Here is a 24,751-nt window from a genome sequence, read left to right as displayed (position 1 = left end):
GTGTGGGTTTTACCTAGTCTTGATAATTCTCAGTGTTTCTGCTTAGGCTGCAAAGTGCTGAGAGGTGAAGAGAGGGCGACCTTGTGGCCACAGTAACATACTGATTTTGTCCATAGATGAACTAAGCCATTTTAGTGGGATATTCTCATACTTTTCTGTGCATTTTTTTTCTTTCAATCTGCCTCTTATTAGTGTTAGGCTCCAAAGGATAGGGATGTGTGTTTCAGAATGGGGAGGGGGAGCTCCAAACCTTGCACAGTTCCTGACTGCTGCAGGAGCTTTCCATATGTCCCGAGAAGTGGGAGCCACATAGCTGGGAAGGGGGGAGGCAGAACCTTATAAAGAATGATGAAAAAGCAAAAAGTTTGTGACTTGCAGAATTTTATTTTCTTTCCCTGCAACTTTTTGTCTTTTGCGAGAAGACATTAATCTAGAGAAGAAATTGTAAAGGTAAAACATGGGAGGGGAGAGGGAGATGGGGGGAAGGGGGAAGAATAGATCGGATGGGGGAGGTGTGGTAGGGGGAAGGAAGGAGGGGGTGGGGAGAGGAGGAGGGAAAGGGGAGGGGTAAGAGAGAGAGGGAGATGGGACAGGAAGTGAGAGGGAGGTATGGGGAGGGAGGAAGAAGGGAGAGTAGGTAAGAGGGTAGTGGGAGGAGACAGGTGTATGGGCTTGAAGGGAAGGGGAAGAGGGGAAAGTAGGGAGAGGGGGGTTGTGGAGAAGGGGGTTGGGGGTAAGGGCGAGGGAGTGTGGGGAGGTGGCTAGAGGGAGGGGTTGGGGAGAGGGCAGAAGGGGATTGGGGGGATAGAGATTCAGGAGTAGAGAGGGAGGAGGGTGTTTTGCAGCAGGAGGTGCTGGTTCATAATGATCCCGGTAAGAAAGGTGCTTAGACTCTGTAATGTATCATTTAAAATGCTATTTATTAGAGCTAACACTATAAAGGAGAGGATAGTATAGTATAGATAACGCTATGTCCCTTAAGACGTTGGGAACCCCGAGTTGTGCAGCATTGAATGGGCTTCTGATCAGGGTGCAGCACACCATGCAAACCCTGTCTGTAGAAAGGGTTACCCCATTTTGGTCATCTGAGCTCTTATAGGGTTTTCTTACAAGAAAACAACTCTGTTCATTTCTACTGTCAAACAGAAAGGATGTTTACATGAGAACTCACTGCTTTACTTTTTAGATCAAGGCAAGGAAATGCAGGGGGTGTAATCACTGGTACCAGGTGGGAGCTGCCTGCAGGCTCATCTGTTACAATGAGCTGCCTAAGTTTATCCTGTGGCTAAGGGATATGCGCAGCACAATGCAGGCCTGGGCTTACTTAGGTTAATTGTTGTGTGGCTCACTAACTCCTCGATGTACAATTGTCTTCTAGTTAGGATCACTACATCACAGTGCACACGTTCTTTTGAAGTTGGCATTTTGTTCTGGGTTTCCATTTTAGTAGACAGTGTTGCCTGTGTCTTGCAGCACAGCACAAAGCCCAAAGGTTGCCCCAGTAATATTGCATGGTTGTCATGGTTTAACCCCAGACGGCAACTAAGCACCACACAGCCACTAACTCACTCCCCCCCCCCCCCCCCCCCCAGAGGGATGGGGGGAGAGAATCAGAAGGGTAAAAGTGTGTAAACTTGTGGGTTGAGATAAAAACAGTTTAATAATTGAAATAAAATAATAATAAATTGTAATGAAAAGGAAAATAACAGAGAGAGAGAGAAATAAAACCCAAGAAAGATAAGTGATGCAAATCAAAACAATTGCTCGCCACCAACTGACTGATGCTCAGCCAGTCCCTGAGCAGCGGCCCCCCCCACCAACTTCCCCCCTAGTTTTATTGCTGAGCATGACATTGTATGGCATGGAATATCCCTTTGGTCAGTTGGGGTCGGCTGTCCCGGCTGTGTCCCCTCCCAACTTCTTGTGTACCCCCAGCCTACTAGCTGGCATGGCAGCGTGAGGAGCACAAAAGGCCTTGACTCTGTGTAAGCACTGCTCAGCAGCAACTAAAACATCCCTGTATTATCAGCATTGTTTTCAACACAACTCTAAAACATAGCCCCTTATCAGCTACTGTGAAGAAAATTAACTCTATCCCAGCCAAAACCAGCACAATGGTCATCCTGGTGGTTTGAGTCTGGCTGTGAGGGCCTCTTGTTTCAGCTCACAAGACTGGTCTCTTATTTGCCCCAGAGCAGGGGTTAGATGGATGCCCCTTGAGTAGCTTCCTAGGAGGGGTCCATAGCCCTTGTGCATGTTGTCGTGGTTTCAGCCCGGCCGATAACAAAGGACCACGCAGCCGCTCGCTCACTCCTCCGCCCCCCTCCGGTGGGATGGGGAGGAAACGGAGGAGAGAAAAAGAAAAAGAAACTGGAACCTCGAGGGTTGAGATAAAGGCAGTTTACTGGGACAAACACAAAGAGATTACAACAACAACAACGGCACTAATGAAAAAGTATACAAATAGAGTGATGCACAGTGCAACTGCTCACCACCCGGGACCCGACGCTCCGCCACTTTCTTAACCGAAAACAGAGACCACCCCCCGGCCCGCTCCCCATCTATATACTGAGCATGATGTCACATGGTATGGAATAGCTCCTTGGCTAGTCCAGGTCAGCTGCCCCAGCTATGCCCCCACCTCCCAGGTTCCTGTAAAAATTAACTCTATCCCAGCTGAACCTAGGACATTATCCACCCCTTATTCTATACCATCTACATCATGCCCAGATCCTACATTTTTTTCCCAATCAACCACTACTACTTTCCTTGTCTTATATATAAGTATATGGACTCTACCCCCCGACATCGCACACACACACACATGGTGTTCCTTTAGCCTATGGGCCATCCCTCTAATGTGTCCATCGATTTTGGGGCTCTATCTGTTGTAACAGTTCTTCAGGATAAGAGAGAGATGGTGTGAGATGTTGGGTTGTTGTATGCTGCCTCTGGAACTTGTGGCTAGTACATTTGGTGCAACTCATGCCCTTGGTCTGCAGGTCGAGGATGTTGATCTTGAGGAAATTGCTGGGTGCCAGTTCAAGTTCTATCGCTGTTGTACTTGGCTCAGTTTCAAAAGTCCATCCTGTAGTCATTTGGGTAATTCTCACAATAATACACTTGATATGGCATATAGACACTATAGATACAATGACATGCACTGGCAGGTTATTTAGCAGTTAAATATCATATAGCCCAATTCACTGGCTATTCTCTCCCAAAATCAAATCTCCCTGAGGTACACATCGAACCTCCCCATCCTTCTGCATCACCGACTAGGTGTACCCAGGTCCTTGAGCAAAAACAACCCCTTGAATGGGTTTGCTTCTGCTTGAGGGAGGACTAACCCAGACTGTCTTTCCTAACATACTCCTCATGCGCACTACAGGGACTTTATCCCCTTCTACAGTATGTGGAACTCTTGGTTGGGCGGGGCCAACCCGATTGGCGGATCCTCTAGTATTAACTAACCAGGTGGCTTTTGTTAAATGTGTATCCCAATGCTTGAAAGTTCCACCCCCCATCGCTCTCAATGTAGTTTTCAGCAGTCCATTGTATCGTTCAATTTTTCCGGAGGCCGGTGCGTGATAAGGGATGTAATACACCCACTCAATGCCATGTTCATTCACCCAGGTGTCTACGAGGTTGTTTCAGAAGTGAGTCCCGTTGTCCGACTCGATTCTTTCTGGGGTGCTGTGTTGCCATAAAATTTTCTCTTCAAGGCCCAGGATAGTGTTCTGGGCAGTGGCATGGGACACAGGATATGTTTCCAGCCACCCAGTGGTTGCTTCCACCATTGTAAGCACATGGCACTTGCCTTGGCGTGTTCGTGAGAGTGTGATATAGTCAATCTGCCAGGCCTCCCACTGTTTATATTTCAGCCATCGCCCTCCATGCGACAGGGGTTTTTGCCGCTTGGCTTGCTTAATTGCAGCACATGTTTCACATTCATGGATGACCTGTGCGATAGTGCCCATGGTCAAGTCCACCCCTCGATCTCGAGCCCATCTATATGTTGCATCTCTTCCCTGATGGCCTGAGGTATCGTGGGCCCACTGAGCCATAAATAGCTCACCCCTACGTTGCCAGTCCAGGTCCACCTGAGACACTTCAATCTTGGCGGCCTGATCCGCCTGCTGGTTGTTTTGATGTTCTTCAGTGGCTCGACTCTTGGGTACATGAGCATCTACGTGATGTACTTTTACCACTAGCTTCTCTATCCAAACAGCGATATCTTGCCACAGTCTGGCAGCCCAAATGGGTTTACCTCTGCGCTGCCAGTTGCCCTTCTTCCATTGCTGTAGCCACCCCCATAGGGCATTTGCCACCATCCATGAGTCAGTATAGAGATAGAGCACTGGCCACTTTTCTCTTTCAGCAATGTCTAACGCTAGCTGGATGGCTTTCACCTCTGCAAACTGACTCGATTCACCTTCTCCTTCAGCAGTTTCTGCGACTAGTCGTGTAGGACTCCATACAGCAGCCTTCCACCTTCGATGTTTTCCCACAATGCGACAGGACCCATAAGTGAACAGGGCATATTGCCTCTCATTTTCTGGCAGTTCATTATACAGCGGGGCCTCTTCAGCCCATGTCACCTCTTCCTCTGGCGACATTCCAAAATCTTTGCCTTCTGGCCAGTCCGTGATCACTTCTAACATTCCTGGGCGACTGGGGTTTCCTATGTGAGCCCGCTGTGTGATCAGTGCGATCCACTTACTCCACGTGGCGTCAGTCGCGTGATGCGTACAGGAAACTTTCCCTTTGAACATCCACTTCTGAGGCGGCTCGAACTCCTTCATATGCTGCCAAGATCTCTTTTTCAGTTGGAGTATAGCGAGCCTCGGATCCTCGATATCCCCGACTCCAAAACCCCAGAGGTCGGCCACGGGTCTCCCCAGGTGCTTTCTGCCAAAGGCTCCAGGTAGGGCCATTCTCCCCAGCTGCAGTGTAGAGCATATTTTTAATATCTTGTCCTGTCCGGACTGGCCCAAGAGCTACTGCGTGAACAATCTCCTGCTTAATCTGTTCAAAGGCTTGTCGTTGCTCAGGCCCCCATTTAAAATCGTTCTTCTTCCGAGTAACTTGGTAGAGAGGGCTTACAATTTGACTGTAATTTGGAATATGCATTCTCCAAAAGCCCACAACACCTAAGAAAGCCTGTGTTTCCTTTTTATTAGTCAGTGAGGACATAGCTGCTATTTTGTTGATCACGTCCACAGGGATCTGACGACACCCATCTTGCCATTTTACTCCTATGAACTGGATCTCCTGCGCAGGTCCCTTGACCTTACTTTCTTTTATGGCAAAACCAGCCTTCAAAAGGATTTGGATTATTTTCTTCCCTTTCTCAAAAAATTCTTCTGCCGTGTTGCCCCATACGATGATGTCATCAATATATTGCAGGTGCTCTGGAGCTTCACCTTTTTCTAGTGCAGCCTGGATCAGTCCATGGCAAATGGTGGGGCTGTGTTTCCACCCCTGGGGCAGTCAATTTCAGGTGTACTGGACGCGCCTCCAAGTGAAAGCAAACTGTGGCCTGCACTCCGCTGCAAAAGGAATGGAGAAAAATGCATTAGCAATGTCAATTGTGGCATACCACTTAGCTGCCTTTGATTCCAGTTCATATTGAAGCTCTAACATATCTGGTACAGCAGCGCTCAGCGGTGGCGTGACTTCATTCAGCCCACAATAATCTACTGTTAGTCGCCATTCCCCATTAGATTTCCGCACGGGCCATATGGGACTATTAAAGGGTGAGTGAGTCTTGCTGATCACTCCTTGGCTCTCCAGTTGGCAAACCAGCTTATGGATGGGGATCAGGGAGTCTCGGTTGGTGTGATATTGTCGCCGGTACACCGTCGTGGTAGCAATTGGCACCTGTTGTTCTTCAACCTTCAGCAACCCCACAACCGAAGGGTCTTGGGAGAGACCAGGCAGGGTAGACAGCTGTTCAATCTCCTCCGTCTCCAATGCAGCTATACCAAAGGCCCAACGGTACCCTATTGGGTCCTTGAAATACCCCCTCCTGAGATAATCTATACCAAGGATGCACGGGGCCTCTGGGCCAGTCGCAATGGGGTGTTTATGCCACTCATTCCCGGTTAGACTCACTTGAGCTTCCAATACAGTTAGCTCTTGGGATCCCCCTGTCACACCAGAGATACAGATGGGTTCTGCCCCTTTATAACTTGATGGCATTAGGGTACACTGTGCACCAGTGTCCACTAGAGCCTTACATTCCTGTGGGTCTGATGTGCCAGGCCATCGAATCCACACTGAGTTGGCATAGGTTGGTGGTGCACTTCGTAGAAACTTCCACCACATGGGTTGTGTGCATTGGACTTCATCTGGATCTGTGGGTGACTGCACATTTTCTGGATCATTATAAATCACCTCCAGCACAGCTAATTCCCTCAGGTACTGGACACCTCTCTCCATGGTGGTCCACTTGCCTTGGTGACATGTAACTTCATCCTTGAAGGGGTATCTTTCCTTTACACCAACAGAAGTCGCCTCCAGAGGCTGAGGACTTGTGTTTTTCTCCCAATCGCCTTGTCGATGCCCCCTTCCCTAGACAGAGATCCCAACTGCTTGGCTTCCCTAACCTCTAATTCCACACTACTGGCCCCATTATCCCAGCATCGGAGCAGCCAGGTAACAATGTGCTCACCTGGGTGGCAGCTAAAATCTTTTCTTATGTCCCACAACTCACTCAGGGATAGAGATCGGGTGATTATTTTAGGTGCTGCCTCTTCCTCCTGTTCTTGCGATGACCCTGGTTCATCTTCATCTCTCACTAAGCAAACTGATTTCTTTGTGTGTTTCTTTTTCTGTACAGGGGCGACTGATACTGGCACAGGTTGGTTCTCTGGTTTAGCTGCAGTACATGCCACTGGGGTTGGGGTAGCCACGGTGCCTGTTGCCCTGTTTTCCCTCTTTTCCCCCGAAGGTGCTGCCTAATATCAAGCAATGTTTGGTAGATACTGGCTAGGGCCCAGCACAGTGCAGTGAGTTGTGCATCTCCGGAATAGCCACAGCATTTTCATTTCAAATATTCTACCACTTCATGAGGGTTCTGTAGTTGTTCAGGAGTGAACTTCTAAGTCACCTGAGGTGAGAAGTTCTCTAGATACCTGCCCATATCCTCCCACATGCCGTGCCACCCATGAATATCCAGCTTTGGGGCAGATCTCTGGGTGGTACTCTTAAAGAGCCTTTTTGTAGCCCTAAAGAAGACCTGAAACATATTCAGGAGGCATAGCACTAACAGCACACTGGCTTGCGCATCCCAAGGATATTCAAAATTCTCAAAAGCTGTTGTAATTAGTCGGAAGGAGGAGAATGGACGGAGGGAAGTATCCCCCCCTAACTTCCCCATGGATGGGGTGTAATTACCAATGAAATCCGACAGAAGGTGCCCAAAGTATGGAAATGATATCACTGCCTCATACAGATACCAGCTTAACCTCATGACCAGTGATGTAATCATTTCATAAGTCGACATTGCCCAGTACAGCAAAATGATAATCCCAATCACTCTCCCAGAGATGAGATACGCAACTACAGGCAATACATAGAGCATATAAGAGCTTACAAAACGCCACCATGTAAACAAATGAAACAACATTGTGACTAACATCTATTTATCTAGTATAAGAAATGCGTTTGACAAATTTGTTTCAACACGCTCTGTCCAGGTCTGGCATTATCTGAACCCTTTCTGCCCCACGTTGGGCGCCAGAAAGGACTGTCATGGTTTCAGCCCAGCCGGTAACAAAGGACCACGCAGCGGCTCGCTCACTTCTACCGCCCCCCTCCGGTGGGATAGGGAGGAGACGGAGGAGAGAAAAGGAAAAAACCAAAACCCAAAAACCCGGAACCTCGAGGGTTGAGATAAAGGCAGCTTACTTGGACAACACAAAAAAAGGAGAAGTTACAACAACGGTACTAATAAAAGAATATACAGAGTGATGCACAGTGCAACTGCTCACCACCCAGAACCCAACACTCCGCCCCTTCCTCCACTGAAAGTCGAGAGAACTCCCCCTGGCCGCTCCCCATTTATATACTGAGCATGATGTCACATGGTATGGAATAGTTCCTTGGCTAGTTCAGGTCAGCTGCCCCGACTATGCCCCCCCCACCTCCCAGGTTCCTGTAAAAATTAACTCTATCCCAGCTGAACCCAGGACCATGCAGCACAACAAATTCTAACAGTCACCCTTGAAAACAAATGCCAGGTGTTCTGAGCTGCTCCCACAGACTTAAGGCAGTCCTGACAAGTTATAGGTTTGGGATATGGTTAATGTGGTGGGTTAGCCTTGGCTAACAGCCAAATGCCCGCCTAGCTGTGTTGTCCTACAAGCATGGTTATATACCCAGTGTGCAACAAGCCAATCTTACATACAGAGATGAGACATTTATTTCTTTCATGTTTGCACAAAGATGGGTGCTAGATGATAATTCCACAAAACTAACACTTTATACCAATGAGCTACAACATATTTATCCTGTTACATGATTAGTAAAACCCCACCTAAAATTACGTTCTTTGTTTAGTATTCACCATCTCATCTACTATTTGTTAGTTATATTTAAATTAGCCTCGCTTGCTATGTAAATTAGCAAGCATGCTCCTTGCAGGTGTAGGGTGTAAGTTTTTCCAGTCTTGAGTTGGTGGTCATGATCTCCCCCTGCTGCCTTTACCTTTCCCCCAGTTCATGTTTCTTTAGCAATCATCTGGCTTTTGGTGCCTTTCTGGAGTAGGATGTTTCCTTTTTATCAGTCTTAGTTCTTCTTCAAGGGCATAGTTGTTAGTAAGGTATGATACAAATTAATCAGGCCTGCATAGTGAAACTATTGAGTAATGGTCCTCCTTAAAGGACAACACATCATATTTAACCCTAAATTAAGTAGTATCACTACAGCCTAGGCATTAATTCAAAGACATGGCTACATTTTCCCCCTTTGAGACTATAAAAGAGGAACCTCAGTGTGGTGTCTCTTATATCAGTCTCATCTCAAATTATTTTCTCATAAACCTCAGCAACTATTATATAGCTCAGTAAGCTTTTTACCCATAAACTTAAATTTGGGAACAAGGAAGTCAACCATTTAAATGTTTCTTCAAATCTGTAAGATGTGTCATCCTTTTGTATCTCACGGAGCGTTTTAGTCTGTCTCCAGATTTCTTCTAGGTCTGTAGAAATTCTACCACTCTGATACACAGCAACTAGTATTTAGAACTGTGCATACCCCTCCCTGAGAGGTCAACATCATATCAAGAGCCATCCTATCTTGCAAAGTGATTTTGGCCAATTTTGATACTTCTTCCTGTAAAGGTTTAATAGCATCATAAGTCTCGTTTCCAATTTTCTCAATTGTAGCTGAAATGTTTACTATAGCTTTTTCCAATTCATTAACTTCTAACCAGGGAATAAACCACCTCATGAAGGAGTGAAATCCTATGGGTCTATCAATCAATGGATTAGAAGTTGTTGTACTTCTTTAAAGGTAGGTTCTCATCCATACTCGGGATTCTAATTTTTCGATTATCATGACATTAGGTACTACCACTCCTAAGGTACATGTTCCTGACCAGTTAGGAGGTAGGGTTTTATGAGCCTCGTCACCACAAAGCCAATACCAACCACTTCCCTTTGGAACCTGACAGCCAGTTCTTTGTTTTTCAGACCAACTTCAGTATCTTATTTCAAATGTACCTTTGGAATATTTTGCATATTTTCCTACATATGTAGCTCCAGTACAGTTAAGTTTAGGTCTTGGCAGCCAGTCTGTGTTATGATTACATCTCTCTAGACATTGATAATAATTTCCTGGTAAATTGTGAACTTCCCATTCTTGTCCTATTGTGTCATTATATGATGTTTGGTCACTGTTATTCTGCACATGCTTTACAAATTCCAGGAAGGAGAAATTGAGGGGTATTCCTATTAAAGGAATACCTTTGTTAGAATGCTTGGGGCAATGAATAGAGATCCAACAACTAGACTTGTTTGCCATTTGTACTTGTCCTGGGTTCAGCTGGGATAGAGTTAATTTTCACAGGAACCTGGGAGGTGGGGGGGCATAGTCGGGGCAGCTGACCTGAACTAGCCAAGGAGCTATTCTATACCATGTGACATCATGCTCAGTATATAAATGAGGAGCGGGCTGGGGGGTGTGTGCTCTTTCTCTTGGTGGGGGAAGTGGCGGAGCGTTGGGGTTTGGGTGGTGAGCAGTTGCACTGTGTGTCGCGGTAGAGACAGACACGACAAGTAGTGGATCGTGCAAAATGGCTACTTTATTGTTCTAACACACCTTTTTATACCCTTCTTTAGAGTATGTGTTAGTATATGATTGGTTTGGTTAGTAACTAACAATTCATGATTGGTGAGTTCGTTAGGACGGTTCTTCTTATCACTATCTTGTTTTTGTACCGGTCTTCTCGGATCTTTCCAGACTCTTCAAGGATATACTACAAGCTGCTCGAGGTCGCGCTGTTCTCGAACTGTCAGGAATTCCGTAGACTTGTTACATTCCCCGACAATTCCCCCTTTTTGTATTTGTGCTAAAAATATTGTCCTGGCTGCCCTCTGCAGGGCCCTTTGCAGAAGGCTGAAGAGACAGGGCAACATTAGGAGCACAGTTATCACAACCAGGATAACTACCCCCACAGTCTTGAGCAGAGATACCAACCATCCAGACAATCCCCAACCCTCGAACATCTTTGTCAGCCAATCTAATTCATCGCTTTCTGTCAGCTTCCTGACTCCCTTCTTTAATTGTTGAATACTACTGAAGATGGGTTCTGAATGGTCGGACAGATTCATACAACACATCCCTTCAAACTCATCACAACCATGTCCTTGTGCTAAAAGCAAGAAATCAATTGCAGCTCTATTTTGTAGCGTAGCATGTCTAACACTACCAACATAAGTTAGAATGTCACTTAAAGCTAAAGAGGTAGCCTTAGATTGCTTACTAAGCCAACATCCTAACTTATTTAAAGTTCTTAAGGCATTTGCAATGCCAACTCCTGGTGCCAATATGGAGGCTGTTAAAATCTGGCCTCGATTCCAAAATTCAATGTCATCTTGACAGGAACTGCTAAACTGATGAACAAACCTTTGGACTCGTCTATGCTTTCGAGTCATGTTCATAGTCGTTAACATATTTGGTGTTAATAATGTGAGGCGTCCGAGGCTACACGGGCCTCCATTCAGTTTAGATGGAATGCCTCCCCAGGCACGGTCTCCACAGATTAGAAACACGCCAGGAGGTAGCGCAAGAGGAACAACAGAAGATCGCGAAGCATTAGGTGCAGTATAATTACACCATGCAGTTGCATTGCGATAGAGAATACTAGTTGCATTAACATTTCGACCCTGGCGAGCAATATTGCTATAAGAGTAATTAAAGAACACACAAGCATGCATCATTACAGATCCTAATAATTCTAACTCTTGGGGTTCCTGGGTGACTGGCAAAAGATGCGCATACACACGATCCCAGTTTTTTGTACAACTTTTTGGAGAATCACAGAGATTCGGGATCCGCAGTGGGTTCAGCCAGGTGTCCACGGGTAGTCCTACCAAGCATGTAGAGAATGGATTTTCAGTGGTTGCTGTGGCGAGACACAAGGTGTCCTGATGTGTCATGTTTGCTAAAGTGACACAGACATTTTGTTTAGGTTGTGAGATCACCCATCCTTCACCCTGAGGCAGGTTCCAATACAGGCCGAACACACCAAGCAGGAACCCAGCGAGGACCAGCATCTGTGGAAACACAAGCATAACCCCTTCCCCAGGTTAATAGCTCACATGGTCCACTCTACTGACCAGTAACTAAATCTTTAACATGTACTTTAATACCCTTTTGTAAATTCTGTGTTGAACAGAGAGAAGAGAAATGTTGAAAAAGAGGAGGTAGGGAAGAATTATCCCCATAATGGAGAAAGTTAAGAACATAAACTGCTTTATCTAAACATGCCTGTGGTGGTTCCCCAACCATTCCCCCTTTTTGTTTTTGAAACTGCTGCTTCAGTGTGCCATGTGCACGCTCAACAATTGCTTGTCCTGTGGGGGAATGGTGAATTCTTGTGACATGAGTAACACCCCACAGATTAAAAAATGTTTGAACTTTCCGTGAAGCATATGCTGGGCCATTGTCCGTTTTAATTTGGCGAGGCACCCCGAGCATAGCGAAAGCCTTCTGGAAATGCCGAATTACATCTTTTCCTGTTTCTCCATTATGTGCCATTGCTACCAAAGCGTGAGAATAAGTATCAATAGAAACATGAACATATTTTTATCTGCCAAATTCATTGATATGAGTAACATCAGATTGCCAAATCTGTAAAGCTTGTATACCTCTGGGATTAGTACCAAAATACACTGGAGTGTGAATTCCTTGACAATCAGGACAAGCAGCTACAATAGAACGAGCTTCAGCGTGGGACAAACCAAACTGCCTTCGTAAAGCTCGAAAACCTTGATGAAAAAATTGATGTGATAATATAGCTTGTTGCTTGATGTTAGGAACAGTAGCCAGAGCCATAGCAGAAGCAAGAGCATCCGCTCTGGCATTTCATTCCGTGTAAAAACCTGGTAAAGTGGTATGACTGCGGATATGCATGATAAAATAAGGTTCTGTTTGTAATTGAATATTTTTCCAAAGTTCTAAAAGCACATCAAATAATAATTGATTGTCGGACATGGTCAAGGCCACTTTGTCTAGTCGAGAAACTAGATTAGCGACATACGCTGAGTCAGTTACAATATTTACAGGAGTAGAAAAAATAGAAAAGGCAACAGCCATTGCACGTAGCTCTACTACTTGTGGAGAACCATTTTGATGTACCACTTTGCTGTTCCAATTGTTGTTCTCGTACCATACTACTGCTGCTTTACCCGTTTTTCCAGAACCGTCTGTGAAGACAGTAGGGCCTTTCACAGGTTCCGGCTGGCTTAAGTTTTTCTGACCAAATGGTATGTCTCGAGCAAATTTCAGGAGCGGGTGTGACGGTAGATGATACGAGATCTGTCCTTGAAAACCCGCCATAGCCGCTTGCAGCTCGTAATTGTTCGCCAGACACCATTCAAAGTACCAATTTTGAACAGGTAAAACAATCGTAGCTGGATCACGTCCTGTTAGTTCTACACATCGCTTTTTGGCTTTTATGATTACATCAGCAATAAGTTCAAACAAGCCAGGAGCAGTTTTTTGTGGCCGGAATGACAAAAAAATCCATTCTAAAATATGTAACGGATCATCCCACTCAGAATTCCACTGCACCAAAGCACCAAATGGCACAGTTTTGTCAATTAGTACAAAGAATTGCACCAATTGAGACAGATCAATTCGAGAAACAAATTTCTTGTATATACATTGTTCCACCATGTGAATTACATTTAATGCTTCCTTATTTAATATTCTGGGTTCTGTTGGATCATTGGAATGTTTTAATAAGTCCAATAGAGGTTGTAACTGCGAATTAGTCAGTCCAAGATAGGGCCTGATCCAATTCAAGGATCCCATTAATTTCTGTACATCATTGAGTGTCTTAACTGCAAGGTTAAGTTTCACAGGTTGGGGCACAACCTGCTTATTTGTAATTGTCATTCCCAAGTATTTCCAGGGTGCTATTTCTTGCACTTTTTCAGGGGCAATAACTAACCCATATTGTTGTAGTGAATTCATGGTCAAATTTTTCATGTCATTCAACTTCTCCTTGTTGTCTGATGCTAACAGAATGTCATCCATATAGTGATAGCAATAACTAGTAGGGAATTTTTCCCGTACAGGTGACAAAGTTTGTGCAACAAACCATTGACAAATGGTTGGTGAATTTTTCATGCCCTGCAGCAGAACTCTCCATTGATATCTTTTTGCTGGTTCTGCATGATTGATAGAAGGCACAGAGAATGCAAATTTTTCTTTGTCTTGGGAAGCTAATGGAACTGTAAAAAAACAATCCTTAAGGTCCATGACAATGATTTCCCAATCTTGAGGGATCATGGCAGGTGAAGGCATGCCTGGTTGCAGAGCCCCCATCGTGGCCATGACAGCATTGACTTGCCGCAGGTCATGCAACAATCACCATTTACCTGATTTCTTTTTTATCACAAACACTGGAGTATTCCACAGACTATGAGATGGTTCAATATGTCCGGCAGCCAGTTGTTCCGCTACCAATTCTTGTAGGGCGTTTAATTTTTCAATTGGTAGGGGCCACTGATCCACCCACACAGGGTTATTTGTTTAACCAGGTTAAAACAAGCATGGGTTGTCTAACACCCTGCAGCACAGTGGCCCCCGTTAAAAATCCGTGGTAATTCTCACCCCCCATTGCAACAAGCAATCCCTCCCCCATAAATTGAGGGCAGCTGCCGTCACATATGGTTTAATAACTGCCTGTTGGCCCTCAGGATTGGTAATCAGAACTGGAGTGGCTGCCATCTTTGCAGGTGTGGACCCTCCCAGCCCCACTACTCCCACACCAGCCTCCTCTGTGGGCCAGGTGGACGGCCACAGATAGTCGGCTATAATAGTCGCATCGGCTCCGGTGTCCAGGAGCCCTGCAAGCCTTACTGTATTTGGCAATCTTCCATGATTCGACACCGTGCACGTCATATGTGGTCGGGATGATGAGACAGTCTGGGACCAGCAGACCTGAGGGGGTCCTGTAGAGCCGAAGCCTCCATCGCGTCGCAGTCGCTGTTCTGCTTTTGAAACAGAACTCAAAAAGGGAACAAGTTGAGCAATACGAGTACCTTTAGGTATTGTTACTGGTGGGAAGGGGGTTGAAATCATTGCGCAAATTTGACCTGTAAAATCAGCATCAATAACTCCCACATGTACAATTATTCCATTTAATGTGCTACTTGATCTTCCCAATAGTAATGCACTCAGTCCTCGTCCTATAGGACCCCTTGCATTAAGAGGGACCTTAACGATATCTTTTGCGACTATAGTGACTGTCGGCGGTGGATACATCCAACCCTGCTGAGCCAGCTGTTGGGGCTGACAATTGTTCGCAGAGGGGAGTTGGCTCGTTGTTGGAAGGGGATTTGTTGTCCTCGCGCGCCCTCTCGCGCTCTTTTTGTGGTTTCCCTGTAGCGGCTGCCCATTAGCATGAAATTTGGAACGACACTGTTTGGCAAAATGTCCTAATTTTCCACATTTCTTGCAAATAACCTCCGGTGAGTGGTGTACCGGGTGTTTACGCGGTGATGTTTTGTGTGGAGAAGTTACATCGACGTGCCCTTCACTGCCACACCCAAAGCACTTTCCAGAATTTCTCATAGCATTGGCTATGGTGGTCACCATGTGTTCCAGTGTCCCAAATTTAGAACATGCAGCTACCATGTCGGGAACAGAAGGATCTCCTGGTAAAGACTGTATGATCTTTTGCCAGTCCTCATTAGCATTATCTTTTGCCAACTGTTTGCATAGCATTTGTCTTAAGACCTCATCTTCTACCTGTTTTTCTAGGGCAGCAGATATTTTTTCTACAAATCGTAAAAAGGGTTCTGTGGGGCCTTGGCGGATAGTGGCATATTTTTGCTTTGGAGCTGCCATATCCATGGTTCGCTTTATTGCCATAAGGCCTATATTTTGTTATTGTTCGAGAGCCAGCGGAGGCCATGTAGCCTGTAGCTGAGGGTTACTATACTGCCCTTCACCAAGCAAGGCATCCTCTCCATGGCCTAATCTCAGGTCGTCCTGTGGCAGTCGTGAATTATGCAGCGCCGCCGCGCGTGCCATCTGCCTCCAGGTGGATTGAAATACTTGCAATTGTACGGGCTGAAACAGCACTTGCGCAAGGTGCATAATGTCATATGGACACAGCAGATCTGTGCTGATTATACGAATAAGTTGCATCACCTCAGGAGAATTGATTCCAAATTTTTGTACTTTATTCTGCAAGTCCTGCACTACTCTCCAGCCGATTGGATTGTGCTTATCTTGCCGGTTTGTGCCTGCAGAAGCTTTGAAAACAGGAAATGTACCAGGAGCCTCTGCTGCGTTATCTAGAGGCTTTAGAAATGCAGGTGTTAGAGAGCACGGGCTGAGGCGTTCTACTAGATCCCAGTTGCCAGAGTCGGCAGCATATCTTCTAACTCCCTCCCAAAATTGATCAGGGGATCTTGGGACCACAGTTACTGTGGATGGAGGGAGAGTCCATGGCAGGGGCTCTTTCGGTATGGTTTTATCTGCGAGCTGCAGAGATCGCATAGCGTCAATTAGAGATTTTTCTGCCTCAGTTTCATTTTGGCTCTCACTTTCCGTTCGGCCCTCACATTCGGTTTGACTCTCACCATCCTTTCGGCCCTCACCTTCATTACGGCCCTCGCTTTCTGGCTCAGTGTTAATCGCCACATTTTTCTCTTCGGGGGGGTCTGATGGAGTCACCCCTTCTGCTGCCGCACCAGTAGGTGAGGAGGGCCCCTCATCGCCCAGTAAAGTGATTAATGGCGTAGGAGGAGGAGGTGAATAAGGGTATGATCTGACTTTGCTCATGAGGGGTTTTCTGCCCGCAACTGCTGATATTGCAGCATCGGCCGCAGCTGTTACTTGAGCCGAAGCTTTTTCCGTGTTAACATTTACTGATTTCTCATCTTTCTTTTGTTGATCTTTCGCATCACATTCTGCTTTCCAGTCTTTCAGAGTCTCAGTTAATAAACGCCATATGACAGCCAACTCGCACAGGTCTTTCTGCCCTTTAGAGATCTCATCAAACATTTTCAAGGCCACAGATTGCCATGCTCTCACACTAAATGCAGTAAGTGTTGTGGCTTGAAAGCCTTGGGTCTTACACCATAATAAAATCCTTCTCAGGTTTTGTTCGGAGGTTTTAACCCCTTTTCTTTTTAATAGGGCTTTCCAGGTAGACAAAATTGTCTCCTCTTCTTTAGTTAATTGCTGCCCCATTCTAACAGTTTAGTCCCAGGTGGCTCACCTTTTTAGGTGTCTAGGCTCAGGTCCGAACCAGGCAGATTCCACTGCTCTCAGCTTCACAGGGCTCCGTCTCCGCAGCTTTTGTCATGGCCGGTATACTCTTTTGCAGCTCTTGTCACCGCTGGTATACTTCTCGCTAGTGCTGGATTTATCGTCGTTAGATGATCTGTTCGCTCAGGCGCATCGGGGTCACCATTTGTCGTGGTAGAGACGGAAACGACAAGTAGTGGATCATGCAAAATGGCTACTTTATTGTTCTAACACACCTTTTTATACCCTTCTTTAGAGTATGTGTTAGTATATGATTGGTTTGGTTAGTAACTAACAATTCATGATTGGTGAGTTCGTTAGGACGGTTCTTCTTATCACTATCTTGTTTTTGTACCGGTCTTCTCGGATCTTTCCAGACTCTTCAAGGATATACTACAAGCTGCTCGAGGTCGCGCTGTTCTCGAACTGTCAGGAATTCCGTAGACTCGTTACATTCCCCGACAACTGTGCATCACTCTCTTTGTATATTCTTTTATTAATACTGTTGTTGTTGTAACTTCTCTTTTTGTGTTGTCCCAGTAAATTGTCCTTATCTTTACCCATGAGGTTCCATTTTTTTATTTCTTTTCTCCTTTGTGATTCTCCTCCCCATCCCACCGGAGAGGGGTGGGGAGGAGTGAGTGAGCAGCTGTGTGGTCCTTTGTTACCAGCTGGGCTGAAACCACAACAGTACTGTTTTTGAACCTGAATTCTCATTAATACTATAGGTAGGACATCTACCCACTTAATTTGCATTTCTTGACACAGCTTCGAGGTCTGTCTCTTTAGGGTTTGATTAATCCTTTCTACCTTCCCATTTGACTGGGGACTCCATGGTGTATGTAGATCCCATTGTATTTGTAGAAACTTAAGAGACACCCTGAATTACATCAGCTATAAAGTGAGGCCCATTGTCTGATGACATCCCTTCTGGGATGCCGAATCTTGAATCTCGGAATCACTTCTTTCAGCAAGATTCTAACTACTTCTCTAGATTTGTTGGTACAGCATGGGAAGGCTTCAAGCCACCCAGAAAAAGTATCTACCAAAACTGAAAGATACTTAAATTGATTACATTATGGTAATTCAGAAAAATCTATTTGCCAGTATTCCCCTGGGGTTTGACCTTGTCTCACTTCTCCAAAAGGAGGCTTTTTTGAATTTTTTTATTATTCTTGCAACACTGCTGACGTTGTCATAAAATTATATCAGCTAACTTCTGCATTTTTGGTCCTACAGCATATCTTTTAATGCTCGCAACCAGAGCATCTGCTCCCACATGGGATTCACTATGGGTTTTCTTCAATATTTCTCTTACCATTGGGGTGGTGCTCAATACCTGTGTGAGAGACTAAAAGAGTTAATGTCTCAAACATTGTGGTGGGGCAACGAACCATCGGCACAGGACATCAGCAACAGGACCCGGAGGGCATGCCAGAGGGTGCTCAGCTCTGTGTTCTGATATGCTGTTCTGATATGCTGAGCAGGGCACTCACCATGCATGGCCAAAGATCAAAAAATGGTCATGTCTGCAGGGAAGGAGTGATACTGTTGAGGATTTCTTGGCTGAGCGAGGGCATGCGAGCAATCCAGCCGTTAGCTGGGAACAAAGGATAAGTTTACAAAGTGCTGGAGCAGACAAGGATGCTGTGTCCTTGTACGGTGGGAAAAGGAAGATAAGAAGAGCCTGACAAACAACTCCTGGATGCCGAAGAATGAGATAAGTAACTGCTGGACACCTCGTGAAGAAGCTTGCACAGCCAATAGAGGATAAGATAGGGTCGCGTGAACCGGGGTATTGTACCAATTAGAGTATTGTATAAGGCGCGTGCACAAGCGCATAAGGTATATAACTGTGCTAAAAGTTGTAGTAAATGGGCTTCACTTGAACACATTGGTCTGTGTGTGATGTCCCCTGTGGATCCTCCGCCGCATATATATGTATACACACACAAATATCATTCCCTTAGTCTATGGACTATATTTATAAAATGTTCGTTGAATTCATTTAGTCCCCAACTCTGGGCTCCATCTGTTATACCAGACTTACTGGGTAGTAGGGATAGTGCAAAAAGTCCTCTCAGTTGACAGAGCAGGATTGGGCTTCAGTGCAGTGTGACAAGCGGGTGACATTGGATGCAGCAGGAGGATGGTGTGCACCGTTGGATTGTTGCATGCTGGAGTCAGTTCTGTTTCCATCACTACTGTGCTTTGCTCAGTTTTATCACAGTTCATTCTTGCTTGGTCTAAGTGATTCTTACTATAGTACTATAGATATAGCATATAAAAATTATAGTAATGATAACATACAGTGGCAGGGTTATATAGCAACTAACATCATACAATTTGATTCATTGGCTATTCTCACCTAAAATCAAACCCCCTTGAGGCACACATCGGACTTCCTCATCTTTTCGCATCACCCACCAAGTGCATCCAGGTTCTTGAGCAAAAGCAATCCCATGAATGGGTTTGTCTCTGCTTGAGGAAAGACTAACCCAGACTGTTTTCCCTAACATATTTTTCATGTGCACTACAGGGACTTTATCCTCTTCTACAGTAAGTAAAAGTTCTGATTGGGAAGGACCACCCTGATTGGCAGATCCTCTGGTGTTGACTAACCAGGTGGCTTTTGCTAAATGTGTATCCCAATGTTTGAAGGTTCCACCCCCCATTGCTCTCAGTGTAGTCTTTAACAGTCCATTGTATCGCTCAATTTTCCCAGAGGCTGGTGCATGATAGGGGATGTGATACACCCACTCAATGCCATGTTCTTTGGCCCAGGTGTCTATGAGGTTGTTTCAGAAATGAGTCCCGTTGTCTGACTCAATTCTTTCTGGGGTGCCATGTCACCATAAAACTTTCTCTTCAAGGCCCAGGATAGTGTTCTGGGCAGTGGCATGGGCCACAGGATATGTTCCCAGCCACCCGGTGGTTGCTTCCACCATTGTAGGCACATGGCACTTGCCTTGGTGAGTTTGTGGGAGTGTGATATAGTCAATCTGCCAGGCCTCCCCATATTTCTGTTTCAGCCATCGCCCTCCATACCACAGGGGCTTTAACCACTTGGCTTGCTTAATTGCAGCACGTTTCACATTCATGGATAACTTGTGCAATAGTGTCCATGGTCAAGTCCACCCCTCGATCGCGAGACCATCTATATGTTGCATCTCTTCCCTGATGACCTGAGGTATCACAGGCCCACCGAGCCATAAATAGCTCACCCTTATGTTACCAGTCCAGGTCCACCTGAGCCACTTCAATCTTGGCAGCCTGATCCACCTGTTGGTTGTTTTGATGTTCTTCAGTGGCCTGACTCTTGGGTACATGAGCATCTACATGACATACTTTTACAACCAGATTCTCCAGCCAGGACGCAATATCTTGCCACAGTGCAGCAGCCCAAATGGGTTTACCTCTGCATTGCTAGTTGCTCTGCTTCCATTGCTGTAACCACCCCCATAGGGCATTTGCCATCATCCATGTGTCAGTATAGAGATAGAGAGCACTGGTCAATTTTCTCTTTCAGCAATATCTAATGCTGATGGGATGGCTTTCACCTCTGCAAACTGACTCGATTCACCTTCTCCTTCAGCAGTTTCTGTGACTTGTCATGTAGGACTCCATACAGCAGCCTTCCACCTCTGATGCTTTCCCACAATGCGACAGGATCTGTCAGTGAACAGGGCATATTGCCTCTCATTTTCTGGCCGTTTATTATACAGTGGGGCCTCTTCAGCACGTGCCACCTCCTCCTCTAGCAACATTCCAAAATGTTTGCCTTCTGGCCAGTCCGTGATCACTTCCAAAACTCCTGATCGACTGGGGTTTCTTATGTGAGCCTGTTGTGTGATCAGTGTGACCCACTTACTCCATGTGGCATCAGTTTCATGATGTGTAGAGGAGACCCTCCTTTTGAACATCCAGCCCAGCACTGGCAGTTGGGGTGTTAAGAAGAGCTGTGTTTCAGTACCAACCACTTCTGAGGCAGCTCAAACTCCTTCATATGCTGCCAAGATCTCTTTTTCAGTTGGAGTATAGCAAGCCTCGTGTGTCCCCAGGTGCTTTCTGCCAGAGGCTCCAGGTAGGACCATTCTCTCTGGCTGTGGTATAGAGCACATTTTTAACATCTTGTCCTGCCCGGACTGGTCCAAGGGCTACTGCATGAACAATCTCCCGCTTAATTTGTTCAAAAGCTTGTTGTTGTTCAGGCCCCATTTAAAATCGTTCTTCTTCCGGGTAACTTGGTAGAGAGGGCTTACAATCAGACTGTAATTTGGAATATGCATTCTCCAAAAGCCCACAACACCTAAGGCCTGTGTTTCCTTTGTATTAGTCGGTGGGGACATAGCTGCTATTTTGTTGATCACATCCATTGGGATCTGATGACGCCTGTCTTGCCATTTTATTCCCAAAAACTGGATCTGCTGTGCAGGTCCCTTGACCTTACTTTCTTTTATGGCAAAACAAGCTTTCAGAAGGATTTGGATTATTTTCTTCCCTTTCTCAAATACTTCTTCTGCTGTGTTGCCCCATGCAATGATGTCATCAATGTACTGCAGGTATTCTGGAGCTTCAGCCTTCTCCAGTGCAGTCTGGATTAGTCCATGGCAAATGGTGGTGCTGTGTTTCCACCCCTGGGACAATCGATTCCAAGTGTACTGGACACCTCTCTAAGTAAAGGCAAATTGTGGACGACACTCTGCTGCCAGAGGGATTGAGAAAAACACATTAGCCATGTCAATTGTGGTGTACCATTTGGCTGCCTTTGACTCTAGTTCGTATTGAAGTTCTAGCATATCCAGCATGGCAGCACTCAGCAGTGGTATAACTTCATTCAGGCCGCAATAGTCAATTGTTCGTCTCCACTCCCCATTAGACTTTTGCACTGGCCATATGGGACCATTAAAGGTTCAGAGAGTTTTGCTGATCACTCCTTGGCTCTCCAGTTGGTGAATCAACTTGTGGATGTGAATCAGGGAGTCTCGGTTGGTGCAATATTGCCGTCGGTGCACCTTTGTGGTAGCAATTGGCACTTGTTCTTCCAACCTCAGCAACCCCACAATCGAAGGGTCTTGAGAGAGACCTGGCAGGGTAGACAGCTGTTCAATTCCCTCCATCTCCAAGGAAGCTATACTGAAAGCCCATCAATACCCCTTTGGGTCCTTACAATACCCTCTCCTGAGATAATCTATACCAAGGATGCACAGGGCCTCTGGGCCAGTCACAATGGGGTGTTTCTGCCATTCATTCCCAGTTAGGCTTACTTCAGCTTCCAATACAGTTAACTCTTGGGATCCTCCTGTCTCACCAGAAATACAGATGGGTTCTGCCCCTTTATAACTTGATGGCATTAGAGTGCACTGTGCGCCGGTGTCTACTAGAGCCTTGTACTCCTGTGGGTATAATGTGCCAGGCCATCGAATCCACACAGTGCAATAGACCTGGTTATCCCGTTCCTCCACCTGTCTGGAGGCAGGGCTTCTCTTATTCTGGTCAGAGTGTCTATTACCCACTTCTTTTAAAACTGACTGAGAAGTCCCTTCAAGAGGATCAGAAATAATATCAGCCCTTCTACTCTGTTTGGAAACTGGATCAGCATTTTTCCTGGGAGAATCCCCTTTTCTGGTGGTTTTTCCTCGCAACTGACATACCTGTGCATTTACGACTGTGAGAGACTGAAAGAGTTAATGCCTCAAACATTGTGGTGGGGCAAGTTCTGCTTAAAGACAAACCCTGCACAGCAAGGAAAAGCCCACCACCTCAGACATCAGCAACAGGAGGGGGAGGGCATGCTGGAGGGTGCCCAGCTCCCTGGTCTGATAATCTGTTCTGATACAAAGATCAAACAACTGCCATGTCTGCAGGGAAGGAGAAGTTACTCCACAAGCAACCCCCAAGCACAAAGGCTCACAAACTTCTCATTAGCCTGAGGAGTTTGGGTGCCTGCCCAAAGGAGGGGCAAGGATGATAAAAGGACACAAACTGAAGCCACAGGTGCGCAAGCACACCGGATCTGGACCCCTTAGCTGACTGGACCCCTCGGCTGACTGAACCAATGCTGGACCCAGGACCGGTGAAATCTTTCTCTCTTCCTTTTTCTCTCTCTGTCTTCTTCTCTCTTTTCTTTTACTTTTCCACAATCCCTACACCTCATCTGTTTCAAGACATAAACCATTGACCAAGTCTGAGACAAAGAGTGGATCCAGCCGCCCCTGGGCCCTTCTCTGAGGAGGAGTCTAGAAAGCAAGGGAGACTGCTCTGAACCTCCTGACTCAATATAAGAAACTGAATTGTTATCTCCAGCCATTTCTCAAAGACTGTTAAGTGTGAGGGAGTGGACTGTCATTTCAAGCCAGTCATCTCAAGGAACTGTGAACTCTTTATCTCGAGCCCTTTGTCTCTGAGATGGCCTGTTTAAGCAGGACACTCCTCTGTCCATAAGGGCGATTACCAGGCCACTGAGGCATCCAGGGGAGGAAATGGGGCTGGAGCAGATGAAGCATCCAAGAATGTGGAGACTACCATGGAAACTGTTGTCTTTGAGATAAGATATTGGTTTCTCCTGTTGATCACACGAAGGTCATGTGATAGACGAAACCAGCAGTGTGTGAACAGTGCCTGAACAATTTGTTTGTGCATACATCATTGAAATATGCCCTATAAAAAACCGTGGAGACAAGCCATGGTGTGCACCCACCACTGAAGAATTGAAGACTGAGGACCAACAGGATGCCACTGGATCCATGGTAGTGACTATCCTTGCAACTCTATCCCAACTGCTTGCTTGATTTCTGCCTTTTCTTCCATTCTATCCTATCGCTACTATTTTCTACTTTTGATACTTTGGATAATAAAAACTCTTTTTGGTATATGGCATTTGACCTCGTTTTTGTCTTAATCTCGCTCTTGGGATCATATCAAAACCTTCCCCAACATTGGATCAGGACACTCAACGGGAGGGATCTCCTTATTCCCTGAATCGATGTATATGGTTACCACGGGTTACCTGGTTTACTTAGGTAGTTCCAAGACATAAACCATTGACCAAGTCTAAGACTAAGAGTGGATCCAGCTGCCCCTAGGCCCTTCTCTGAAGAGGAGTCTGGAAAGCAAGGGGGTCTGCTCTGAACCTTATGACTCAATGGGAGGGATCTCCTTATTCCCTGAATTGATGTATATGGTTACCCTAGGTTACATGGTTTACAGAAGTAGTCTTATGCCAATTCCTGTTGTGAGAAACCCCACCACCTACTACCATGCCTTCCCAGTTCAGTTTGCTTCTGTCATAAATAAAATCTTAAACTGATCGTTTGGTGTCGTTTCACCTTAATTTAGCCCAAGGGAATTTCGAATTAAACACGACTCCCTGGTCTGTCCAGTCTGGGTCATGACAAGGACCGAGATAGGTTATCCTTCCCATTTCCTCATGTCCTCTCCATGATCACATAGGTAAAACAACAGGGCACCTTGTGGTGTTTACCTTCTATGTTCTCTCTCTTGGGCAGAGGAACGCTCACTCCGAATAGCTGAGACATTGGTCCTTACAGTTGGGGACATATCCTCCTTGATTTTCTGGACATCCCGGGATAGCTTCTCCACAGCCAAAATGCAGCTTGTAGGGAGGAGGAGAGATTTTCTTCATATTGCCAGAGTCGGCCAGCCATTTCATCCACTGTTGGTGCCTCTTTGTCTTTCCAGGTCATTATCACCAGTGAGTTGGCATAGGACAATGGTGCGCTCTGTACAAACT

At 45.8% G+C, this 24,751-nt stretch overlaps 1 protein-coding gene across 1 annotated transcript in view; it reads right to left on the bottom strand.

Annotated features, from left to right (window-relative positions):
* The window catches only part of LOC126035480 (microtubule-associated protein RP/EB family member 1-like), a 281,270-nt gene that overhangs the window by 191,969 nt on the left and 64,550 nt on the right, over nucleotides 1-24,751 (bottom strand). The gene's annotated exons all lie outside the window — the stretch shown is intronic.

This window comes from Accipiter gentilis, chromosome W, assembly GCF_929443795.1.
Source record: "Accipiter gentilis chromosome W, bAccGen1.1, whole genome shotgun sequence".
Classification (NCBI taxonomy): Eukaryota; Metazoa; Chordata; class Aves; order Accipitriformes; family Accipitridae; genus Astur; species Astur gentilis.
This window is presented reverse-complemented; position numbering and strand designations above follow the sequence as displayed.